General features: G+C 41.0%; 1 pseudogene; it reads right to left on the bottom strand.

The window, feature by feature from the left end:
• Positions 1-5,205: 5,205 nt before the first annotated feature.
• Positions 5,206-6,364, bottom strand: LOC100763286 (annotated as a pseudogene).
• Positions 6,365-7,938: the final 1,574 nt, after the last annotated feature.

Here is a 7,938-nt window from a genome sequence, read left to right as displayed (position 1 = left end):
ACAGGGAATTAGGTCGCACTCTCCCCACAGATACAGGGAGGACTCACCACACTGTGTGCCACACCCCACAATCTGTTCCTCCCAATCTGTAGACAGCATCCCCTAGCTCACCATTTTGTGTTTTCCCAGATCAATTGAAGCTCTCAGCTCAGCAGCAGCAGCACCCGCACCACAGCAAACAAAATCACTGTTGCCTCTTCAAAACAAACTTGAAGCCTGGTTTCAGGAAGGGCCCAGCACCTCTTCAGACTGGCAGGTCTCATGGAGGGCCTGATTGGACAGTGAGGCTTGAGTGACAAGAGCACCTCCCATAGGTTCAGCGTGTGCTTAAAGCCACAGTATTGTGGTTCCTGGCCACGCCTCCCACACAAGAAAAAAATCCCTTTTGTAGATCTGCAACAATTTACATTTCAATAGTACTCGCCCCAGGCTCAGTTTGCATACCCTGATATCTTCCTGGTCTCCATAGCAACTTCCCATTTTCCTCCAGGGGAAGTTGAAGAGCTTCTACACATCAAAGAGCCTCTCTGAGGATGCTGCAATCTAAATCACACCAACTCAAAATGAATTCGAAAAAGCTCACTTGGGAAAGACAGCACACAGATGAAGCAGAGGGCTCCACATCCTACCTTTCTTCATTACACTACGTCCTCTCCACTCCCTTGCCTTTCTTCCACCCCTGGAAAAAAATCACAGGAAAGAAACCGAACAGTGTCCAGTGGTTTCTAACAACACGGAATGAAGCCAGAGGCTGGTGGGCAGAAGAGAGGTGGGTTAGGAGCACAGGGCACACTGGGAAATGTAGTCCCAAGCTAGTTCTGTGCAGGCTGCAGGGAATCTTCTCTGTGAACTGCTGGCTCACCAGGCTGGTTTTGCAGGTGAATGAGGGAGTGAATCAGTGAATGGGTGACTGAGTGAGGTGAGTGATCCAGTGAACTGAATGCAGACAGCAGCCAGGCAGCAGCAGGCAGCATTGCAGTTTAGGAACGACCAGCAGGCTAGCTGGCTAGCCAAGAGGGGCAAGATAAGTGGAAGCTGGGGATTCATTCATGAGCTCGCCAGCTAGCATGTCCGTGCTCCCGCCTAGGAGTCCATGAATAAATAAACGAATGAATGAACAAATGAATGAATAAATTAATAAACGGATGAATGCATGGATCGGGTACAGCCACAGCGGTGGTAGGCGGGGATGGGGCGGGCCAGTAGGGATGGAGGGAGCCCAGTGGGGCAGAGTACCTTGGTTCCAGGCTCTGACGGTGTTGGGTTTGGGTTAATGAGTTAAATAGCAATTATCGTGTGTTACATGAAATAGAAATTGTGCAATAAGAAGTGTCTGGAGATCTACAAATATGACACTAGCTAACAATCTAAGCAATAGAGCAGAGGATACCTTAAATGCCCTTCCCTGATAATGAGATTGATGACTGACTTACGTGCCACCCGATAGCCCTCATCTAGCAGCAGGTGGAAGTAGAAGCAGACACCCACAACTACTCACTGAACTGAACTGGAAGCCAGTTGCAGAAAAGGAAAAGTGATGAGAAGAGGGGTGCAGCCCAGACTGCTGAAACCCACATGAACAGCTGACCTGAACATCGGGGAGCTATTGGTCCCCAGACTGATAGCTGGGAAACCAGCATGAGACTGATGCAGAACCCAGGAAAATGGGTTTTAGTGAGGAAAACTCGGAAATCTACAGAACCTCAGGTAGTAGTAGTTTAATGCTTATCCCTAGCATGTGTGTACACTTTGGGAGCCCATTCTACATGGAGGAATACTCCCTGAGTATTGACTCCCTGAGTCAAGACACATGGGGGTGGCCCTAGGCCCTATCCCAAATGATACGATAGACTCTGATGACAACCTATGGAAGGCCTCACCCTCCAGAGGGAGGGAAAAGAATATATGATAGGTTGGTTCTAGTTGGGGGGGGTGATAGGGGAGGATGGGAGGGAGACGGGAACTGGGATTTTCATGTAAAACAATCTTGTTTATAATTCAAATAAAAAAGAAAAGCAAAAAAAATACAACTCCTGCTCCCACTGTTAGAAGTCCCACAAAAAAAAAGAAATAAAGAATGGCTATAATTGAAAACTAGGTTTTCTATTAAAAACACATGATGATCAAGTTCACAAGCCTATGTATAAATTGTACTTGTATAATGGAAATTTGTCAGGATTTCCCAAATTTCCTCTCTAAAGGGTAATGAATCATGTACTGACCAAGTTTTTGTTTGTATAGCTATAAAGAGACACTATGTACATGGGTAATATTTTATTTTCTTTTTTGAGACAGGTTTTCTCTGTGGCTTTGGAGGCTGTCCTGGAACTAGCTCTTGTAGACCAGTCTGGTATCAAATTCACAGATACCCACCTGCATCTGAATCCTCAGTGCTGGGATTAAATGCATGCACCACTACACTCTGGCTATGGCTAATTTTTTTAAAGGAAAAACATTAAATTGGGTGGCTTACATATTCAGAGGTTTTATTAAGTATCATCTTGTTGCAACATGATAAAATTCAGGCAGACATGGTGCTACAGAAGGAGCTTGACATTACACATATTGACCACTGGCAAAGGGAAGAGGCCTCGGGCAATGTTCAGGGCATGAGCATATATAAGATCTCAGTATGCACCTCCCCCCAGTGACACACTTTCTGCAACAATTTCATACTTAGAGCAACAAAGAGCAACCTCATAAGAGTGCCAATCCCTATGAGCTTCTGGGGGCAATTACATTCAGACTAGCACAGGTACTATGCCTTAATGTTCACAAGGAAGTATGATATGTCCTTTTGTGTGAGTGAATAATGAACCCATCTTAATGAGAAAGACTAAATTTTAAGTTCGTTTTCACACCAGAATTTATTAGACTATGAAATTTTGCTGGGCACACCTAAGGACCAATGATAAATTACATGAGGTACACAGCTTTCATTTCACACAATTTGGAAATAATTTACACATTGTGGACTATCCTCCAATTGGACAGAGAGGCTAGTGAGGAACTTTTTTTTAACACTAGTTATATTTTTTGAGAAGCCTGTTTTAACAACTTTGCTTCCAATGAATTTTGCATGTTAAACTTTTATTTTTCCTGCTTTTTCATGTGCTTAATATAAGCCATACCATCATTAATTCGGAGGCATTCTACTGTATTTTTGGTATTAATGGTCAAACATAGATGTGGATCAGAATCCTGATTGTATTGAGCATAGTAAATGAATGTCTTTTAGACATGTAAAAATATCTTAGTCAATACCACTACTACACCCAAAACTGTCCCAGAGAAGCAGAACCCAGTGACACACATATTCTCAATGAGCAGACACAGTACTAGAACCTCCCGACACCCGTGGTCTTTACATTCCTTCCTTGGAGAACATTATGTTTTTGAAAGATAAAACAAAACCTTCTTCAACATACCTTTGCAGATTTCTAGTTTTGGCAAATTATATTTAATCCAATAAACACATGTTAGTCCATGAATTAGTTTATTTTGAACTACTGTTTGATGAACTACTGTCTGTTTTAAGAAATCTTTTATTGTTTGAATACAATAATCTTTATCATTTTCAATGGTCACTGGGTTCCCTCCACCCTCCCCTGAAAACAAAAGCAAAATCTCTTCCCTGATGTAACACATATGTTAGTTTTTATCATGAGCTCAAAGTATCTCTAAAGAATATAGGTGCTTTAAATGAGCAGTTTCTTTTTTTATCTAATATCACCCAATAATGTTTCCTTTTCAGAACATTTGAAAAATATAAAGTTAGTGATCTATTATTTAATCTATCTCTGGAAGTCTAAATTACCCCTTTTAGTTTACTGAGCATATATTTTAAGGAACTTCATAAAGTGTTAATATAAGTAATCTATTTTTTTGTTTTGGTTTTTGAGGCAGGGATTCTCTGTTGCTTTGGAGGCTCTCTTGGAAACAGCTCTTTCAGACCAGGCTGGTCTCACAAAGATCCACCTACCACTTCTTTCCAAGTGCTGGTATTAAATGTTGCATGAACACCATCTGGCATAAGTATTCTTTATTAAGAAAAAAATCAGCGATGGTTGTGCACCCTTGTAATCCCAGCACTTGGGAGTTAGAGGCAGGTGGATCTCTGTGAGTTTGAGACCAGCCTGGTCTACAAGAGCTAGTTCCAGGACAGGCTCCAAAGCCACCGAGAAACCCTGTTTGAAAAACCAAAAAAAAAAAAAGAAAGAAAAAAATCAAAAGCTAGATATGGGGTAAGAACCTGAATGATCAGAGAACCACTTGAGCAGCCATCAGTGATTCCTACATTTTCCATTTCTCAATCTAAAACAGAGAAAGATCCTCTCTCAGCTCCTCTTTACTAATTCCTGTCTCCAATCTCTCCACAGTTTTCCAAACCTCTGTTATTTTTTGGTCAGTTAAAAGGTATCTCTGGTCTCTGATGCCACACAAGCTTTATTATAAAAATATGATCAAAATACCACAGGAATTCCTATCTATCTCACACGTTTGCCACTTCCATTCCTCATATGAAAGTCTCCAAGGCAGATGTCTCATAGCATGGATATCTTGACATCTTGTGTTCTCAAATTCAACACAGTTTCATCTTTACTGCTTCATGCAATGAACTCTCACAGACTCTTCATTTGGGCTCTAACTGTCCAAAACATAGATGTGTACTATAGTGAAGAACTGACCATAGAAGAAGAATCCATCATCTTTATATTTGCATCTTGATTGTTTGCAAAGTAAGTTAAAAAGTAGGTGAATCTGCGAGGATTTTGTGGACCCTACAAAGATTGAATGAAATTTGCCAGTTTTTGAATAATGTTGCTCCTGAGACAACGAATTGCCTTGTGTACTCCTTCAGTATGGTTAGGGCATTTCAGGATACAGCTGTAACCTTGGGATTCCTCCCTAGCCTCTAAATGAAGAGCAGGGCCCTTTCTCTTTTTCTCCAAGTTAGAATAAAACTATGTTTTCCCTCCTCCCAACAGTTTATTTATGAGGATAGTAGCCATTCTTCAGTTTTTAAACCCAAGTTAGTTTGGTAATGATGTCTCAACAAAAATTCTTTCCACTTATAGTGTCAGTAAACTGACTATTACAAAAAAATTAAATGCACTGTAATTTTAAAGGCCTTTTGGACTGTGTTTACTAATGACCAAGCTGCTGGTGCATCTTGGGAGAGATAAAACCTCACTGGGTAAGGGGAAAAGGAGTTCAAGTTCCATTCCTGTGTGCATGCAAAAAGCAGCAAAACAGCAAAGTTACTCCAACTAGCTTGTACTCAGCTGTGCTTTCTGCCAGAAGAAGATACAAGTAATGAGTTTTGAAGACTTGGAGTATTTGAGCTTAGTGAAGAATTTCAATTTCCCAGCTAAGAACCCACATTTACTGGGCTCCAGTGATGTTTCAAAATACCAGTACACTTCCAATTGTCCATGTAAATAGCTTTCCACAACCTCACGCAGCCATCATCTCCTGAGGATGCTAGCACTGTTCCTGTTATGTTCCAACTCACCCTCCAGACCTGAGAGTTGTGATTATCAAACTGAGCCACCATATGGATTTCAAATTTTGTGGGACCACCAGAAGAAGTAAGTTCTTTCCTCACAAGTTTTAATGTGAAAATTCTTACATCTTTGGTGGCTATTGCCAGGATGTGGAAAGATCTCCCCAAATTTGGAGCAAAGGCAATATCATGAACAGGATCTGTGGCTGTCATAAGAGTTTCTGCTTTTGCGTATTTCCTGGTGTTTTCATTGTACTCAAAAATCTGAACCTTTGCCATTGCCTTTGGACTGTTTTCATTACTTCCCACAGCGATCATTGGGAAGTGAGCATGAGAGACAGAAGGGTTCTAAGAAATACAGCTGAAGCTCAGCTTACATGAGATCTCGTGCTCTAGAAACCACTGGTTGAGATTCATAACATCTGGGGCCTCATATATTCTTACTATGCCATCTGCTGAACAGGTTGCTAACATCAGACCCATATGTTTGGGAGCAAATTTCACATCAGTAACAGATGTTCTACTGTCCAGTAGAGTTGTCCTCTTCACCCAGTGACTCTGTCCTCGAAGTTTCTTGTTTGAGTCTTCTACTATTTCTTCCCAAACAGCTGCTGTACGGTCAAAAGAACAGAAAGCCAAAACTTGTCCAAATTCAGGATAAGCCCATGTCACATGCCATACAGACCCATGATGTGACTTCCAAGTAGCAGTACACTGCCAATCTCCACTTTCACTTTTATCCCAGACCTTGATACTGTGGTCACTGGAGCAGGTTGCCATCCAGCGCCTGTGGAAGTCGAAAGACACATCATGGATGAGGTCCTTGTGGTCTGTCTCGATGCTGCGTGACAGAAACATGGCCACCGCTGCTGTCTGCCTGGGCTGACTCCAAGAGGGCAAGAGATTGGCGGAGGGGCCAGGAGCCCTCGGACTGCTGCAGGGCACCACTGGGTCTTTTCTTTAATTGTGTTAAAAACCTTGAAAATTACTGTCTCTTTTCCATCAATGTATTGTTATGAAAAACTACTAGTGCTCCTATCTTAACAAAAGAGACATTCATATCATCCTCGTTGTGTCCTTTTCACTGTAGACCTGAAAGAGTCAACAATAAAAACCATAAACAGAGACAAAATTTTGTCTAAGACATCAGCACAATAATCTTAAACCTAGCATTATTTACTTTTTTTGGAACCTGTAGAGATTAACAAAGATTCGGGGACAAAATATCACACAAATAACTCTAAGTTTTGCATGAAATCTTCTAAAAATCTGTGCTTAGAAGAATGAAGCCAGGATTGGCCTAGAGGGACAAATCAAGACAAGGATATGACTGGTTTATTGAGAGGAAATGGACTTTTTATTTCTTCATCAGAAACATAAAATAGTGGCAATTTCCAGGATCAATACAGTTGTAGTTGCCAGGATAATATGAAAATTATGAGCCACGCATGGTATATAAGATTAATGTCTAAGAAAAATTTTCTTGTTAAGCTTACATACTTCCTTGATTGCTAAGAAAACACAGAAAAATAAGATTAGCCTGAATGATTCACTACCTGATGGAGAGAGCCATTTCATCAGGAACCAGAAGGTACATTGTGTCCTAGGAGCCATGGGCTTTAGACTGAATATCATATGACACATGTCTCTCAAGGCACGTAGGTCAGTCCAACTGCATGGTTCCCTGCAGAGACTTTTACCCACTGAAATCCTGACCCTGACTGACAGGGTCTGCCATTATTCTCTACATTCCCATCTTTCATGTTCTACAACAACAGCACTATGGAGAGCTTTCATGGCTTTTGCCATTTAAAGTCTCAAATCTTCAATATTCTTTGAAAAGTCAACATTCCTATGTCCATAAAAGCAAATAAATAACTTTAAAAGTAGCACTTTTGTTCAAACATTCTTCACTGTTACAGTGATTAAATTATCTAAGTAACAGCTACTCTGGTAATGAACTGAATTTGTTTGTTACCCTTAGGCCAGTTTCTATTTTGGGGGGGAGCTTAGGATAGAAAATCAAGTTAGTCACTGAAGGAAAAACATGTAGAACCATTGTTTCTTATTTTTTTCTTTAGCTTTTTTACTGTCTTGTGCTCATCTAACCCTCTTAGCCCACTTGCTCAGAGACATTGCCAATTCAGTGGAATTCTTCTCATGTCAGTAATCACTCAACACAATGATTTTCAGGCAGAAATGAGACATTCTGATCTAAGAACACACTCAACAGATGTTTGCTCAGACGATCCCAGGTTTTGTCTTGTTGATAACTGAGGCTAATTAGGAGTTAGAGACAGTAATATATGAGGTTTTAAAAATCCAAAGTTGCAAGGAGTTGGTGGCAAATTTCTATAATCCCAACACTCTGGAGACAGAGCCAGGTGGATATCTATGACTATGAGGGCATCCTGGTCTCAGAGTGAGTGCCA

This window comes from Cricetulus griseus, unplaced genomic scaffold (genome assembly GCF_003668045.3).
Source record: "Cricetulus griseus strain 17A/GY unplaced genomic scaffold, alternate assembly CriGri-PICRH-1.0 unplaced_scaffold_124, whole genome shotgun sequence".
In the NCBI taxonomy this organism is placed as follows: domain Eukaryota; kingdom Metazoa; phylum Chordata; class Mammalia; order Rodentia; family Cricetidae; genus Cricetulus; species Cricetulus griseus.
The sequence above is the reverse complement of the archived record's forward strand: the minus strand, read 5'-3'. Positions and strand labels throughout refer to the sequence as shown.